Here is a 4906-nt window from a genome sequence, read left to right on the forward strand (position 1 = left end):
AGACTGAACACAGCTCTTGTGAATGAGATGCATACTCCTACAATTCGTTCTGGATTTTCTTCTAACTGCCCACAATGGTGTTTACTCCCTGCCCTTCCGGCACATCAGACTCTTACCTTTTAAAGCTCTGTGAGGCACTTCACAAGCTGAGAGTGTAATTAAAACTTCAGAGCCTGATATTATTATTTAATCAAAACCAAAACTACCGGTGGGAATGTACTGATGGGCAATGAATGGATTTTTAAAATAAGTGATGTTGAGGCAACCACGTATCAGTTTGAAGAAAAAGAAAACTAGTCTCCTGCCACCCACCTTACACCAACATAAATTCCAAGTACATTAAATGTTTAAAAAGTACAAACATTAGAAGGAAATCCTGGTGAATATTTTATAATATTTGAATGTGAAAAAATCTTTCCAAGCTAACTAAAGCAGAGGCTATGAAAATAAAGGTTTATATAAAATTTAAAAACTGATGTAACATAAAAACTCACAATCAATTTGCAACATTTATGTCAAAGATTGAATCTCCTTACCCTATAAAGAGTTCTTACATATTAAAGAGAAAGAGATATTTTCCCCTCCCCAAAGACTGAATATACAAACAAACAACATACATTAGAAATGAAAAAAGAACTCTGACCCACAGTCTCTGCAGCAATCAGCACAAAATGTCTGTAAGTTGATAATTACTGTCAGCTTTCCTAATTTTTACCCCCGTCCCAACTCAGGACCAACCAGAGAAAGTTAACTATTCTCCCCAAACCAATCATATGAACTAGCTCCCTTCCAGTTAGTTCATTTCCAGCTTCCCCATGGCAACAACTGCAATCACGGCATTCTTGAAGCCTTCCATTCATTTCACTATAAAGCTTTCCCACTCCCCGGCTTGTCCTAGAGTCGACCAAACACAAGCACTGCTAGCTGACTCCACTGTTACAGCAAGCTCTGAAATGAATAGTCTCTGCTTGTTCTCAGTTGAGTGCTCCTCACTTACTTCCGCACTCCCAAACATGTGCAAAGAATATGAATAGGCAATTAAAAACCAAGAAAGAAAAAAAAAGGAATAAAAGAAAAAAAGTCAGAAGTATATGTAAATACGTTTGATCTCACTAATATTCAGAGAAATGCAAACCAAATTCATTTATCAGGTTGGTAGACTTAAATGAATGATAATGATTTGTGAAGAGTATGGAATAAGGGTCATTGTTGATGAGTTTACCTTTATGTTGAAACTGGGATAGTTTGGCAATATGTATCTAAATCTTTAAAAATGTTCACATTTTGACCCTGAAATCCCACTTTTATTAATTTAATCTACCAAAACTGTCTGACCTGTGTAGATACCTGACAAAGATATCTTTTCATTGTTAATAAAAACGAAACATGAGAAGCTATCGATGTATCAACATGGGGAATTAGCAGTATTGGAAAACAATTATAATAGGCTGTGATGCAGTCATGAAACAATGTTCATGTTCGCAGTTGTGTAATTTTTTGAAAGATCATACAATGTATTTCCCTTCTTGGTAAAGTATACCTCCTGCCCCCTTGCCAAGCAGTTTTTTTGACATGAACACTTGGTCCTGAGTCTGAGGCTTCTGGCCCCAGGAGAGGGGAGGACTGATAAAGCTTAGAACATAGAAGTCATAGCTCAGCTTTGAGCATTTTAAAGTCCCTATCAAGAGAAAAAACATAAAAGCAGGGCTTTAGGAAAGAAAAATAATAATTTTCTAGAAAATTCCAAAATTTTTCACAAATCAAGGATCAATCCTCGGACCATGAAAAAATGGAGGTTATGATAAAAGGAACATTCTTATCACACGAGCACAAAAGCCCTTGTGGAGTCAGGGGTAGGAGAAGCTAAGAAAGAGATAGAAGGAGGGAAATATTTTAGTTTTAGTGTGGGTTTTGTGGCCTAGTTCTGTGTGCTGCTAGATCCTTGTTAGATCTCTGGGATTCCCTGACAGAGGTATGGGAATCCCAGAGCGAAGGGGAGTCATAGCATGCTTCCCATCCGAGCTTCTGGTTGAGCATCTCTGTGTCTGTCCCATGGCTATATGGGGTGGGCATAATAGAAATGCCAGCATGGTGGACTTAGGTGGAGAGAGGGTCTGAGACAGGGTCCCATGATTCCCCACAGCCTGGGCACGATGTTGAGGAGAGCTAGATATTCCAGTGGGCCCCAGTCTGGCGATGAGGGTGGTGGTGTGGAGTGGGGAATGCACAGCAGATAGCTGACTGTTGAGAGCCAGTGGACCTGTGAGGCTATCACCATGGCACAAGGCAATGAGTGACCAGTGAGGTACAATAAGATTTTGTAACAGAGGTAGTTGGATAGTCTCATAGCAGTTTATAGACAGGGCTTGAGCCTGAACTTCTAAAGTTACCTGTGAGTCTACTTTAAAGCATAACTTGAATTTTCTAGAATCTAAGCTGTAATGGGACAACAGTTACCAGTTAGAGAGATTAGGAGCAAAATATCACAGGGAGATATGCAGGATCGTAAAGGAGAGAACATGGAAGAAAATTGCACTGAAGCAGGGGCAGGTTTAGAATTGATAAACAGCCTCTGAAATGATCGTTACAGTCACCAGTGCATGGGTATGGCTCAATTTTATGGAGAAGTGGGCATGTGGTATATGAATGTTTGGAGCTGCCTGAAAGACAAGGTGTCAAATCACTTTCAAGGTTGATTGGCTCCTGACATAGAAATATCTGGGTCAAGCGAAAGAGATACCTTGGGACCTGTCACGGGATGGGAGGAGGGCTGGAGGAGTCCCAGATGAGAGTTACACATTCCAAGGTTGAGCACAGTTCTCTGCTGAGCAAATCTCTTCTGTGAGAAAAACTGATGAATTTGAAAGGATGGGGACTGGAGAAAAGAAGGGGCGTTTTTAGGCTTTTATTTTTAAATTATATTTGCTAATCAAAACGTCTGTAGGCTGCAATTTAGCCCTGAGGAAAGTGCCCATTGAAAATTGTGTTGAATAGCAGACCTCAAATCTCATTATGTGAGTAATGGTCTAACAAAGCCTGCCTATTCTTTACCACCCACTTGAGCTTGCACGAGGGAAACAACCCCTAAGGCAAGAAGAGGAGTCTAATGCAAACGCTGTTTGTCTACAGATGCCTTATTGTTCCTTTGCCAAATATATCACTGAAGACTAGTTTGTTTGTGATGTAGGAAAATCATTTGGCTGCTGTGAGCTAGAAAATTGGTGTGGAAAGAGTTGTCATGGACAAATTATGTTTTACTTTGACAGTGCTATTTGGAGTGAAAAGCAGGTTTCCATACTAAATTGGGATAATGCCTTCTTTATAAGGATTAATTATATAAGAGTTTAAATTTTTCATTATTAATAGATTGCTCTCTTGTGAGCAGTGACCGTATAGCTTGTTTGAGGTACTAAAGGTTAACAGTGGGTCAAATATTCTGGATAGTAGTCGTTTTCTGGGGCAATTCATGAAAATTGTTCTGCTAAATATAAAGTGACCTTGCTGTTTATGATAAAGAGAAAAGAAAGGAAGGGAAGGGAAGCAGGGGAAGGGAAAGGAAGGGAAGGAATCTGACATTTCTGAGTGTTGCTCAAACTGCTATGCTATGATAGGTCCTGGCAGGTCTGCCTGCTTCCTTTCGCTGCCCCTGAGTCAATAACCCACAAGATAGCCAGACTAATCTTCTTAGTATGTTTTGCGTCCTGTCACTATCCTACTTCAAACCCTTTGATGGCTTTTCATTACATTCAAAACACAATTCAGAAAGATCCTACCATGGCTTGAGACCCTTCTGACCTGGTCCCTGCTTCTCCCTCCTGGACTGGCTCCAACCTTACTTTCTCTCTGAACCCTAAACAGCGCAAATTCATTCCCAGCCACCGTGGTGTACTTGCTGTTGCCTCCCTGGAAACACTGCCTCAGGTATTCATGATTACTTTGTTTTTATTTATTTATTTTGCTTTGCTACCTTTTTAACACTTCATTGAGTAATAATTTACGTACAGTTAAAGTGAACAATTTAATGGTTGTTAGTATATTTACAGAATTGTGCAACCATCACCATAATTTCAGAATATTTTCATCACCCCAAAAGAAATTTAGTTCGCATTGGCAGTCACTTTCATTCCCCTCCCTGCCACCTCATTCTCCAGCTCTAGACGACCACTAATCTACGTTCTGTCTCTATAGATTTGACAATTCTGGGCATTTTATATATACAAGATCATATTGTAAAATATATGGTCTCTTGTGACTGGCTTCTTTCCCTTAGTGTGATGTTTTGGAGGTTTATTCTTGTTGCAGCATGTATCAGTACTTCATTCTCATATTGTTTTATTGATTGATTACATAAATGCACTTATTTGAAATTTCATTGTTTCTGCATATTTGTTTACTAGTCCACTGTCTATTTAAAGGGCACATACTCCCACTCAAGAAGCCCTTTCATTTGATGTATATAGATAAACATACTCAGCAATCCCAGGGGGTGAGTAGGTGGAGAAGTGAAAATCTGACAAACAATTTATCTCTGTGGAGGACTCAGGCATATGTGAGAAGCTCAGATGAGAAGCCTTCCCCACCTCCTCCACTATTGTATCTAGGGAAAAAAACCTGAAGGTTAGGGAAAAAAAAACACTTGGATAGGGTGCCCCTTGTTTGTAGTTGTTAGGACCTTCTTTGTCATGCTGGGGGGGCGGGGGGCGTTGCTCACCCAACCCAGGTGAGGGTCATTTGACTCTTTGGTAGAAAGTACATAGAAAGTATGATTGTTGGACTTATATCGATTAGGGCCATGGGATTTAACAACTCTCTACAGTTAGATGTAAGTTTATCAGAATCTGATAAAATACAAATTATTTTATATCCAATAACAAATTCAAATAATACTTATCCAGTAGAGGGACTT

The sequence above is a fragment of the Aethalodelphis obliquidens genome, unplaced genomic scaffold (genome assembly GCF_003676395.1).
Source record: "Aethalodelphis obliquidens isolate GAN/ISIS:26980383/991018 unplaced genomic scaffold, ASM367639v1 scaffold5, whole genome shotgun sequence".
Taxonomy (NCBI): Eukaryota; Metazoa; Chordata; class Mammalia; order Artiodactyla; family Delphinidae; genus Aethalodelphis; species Aethalodelphis obliquidens.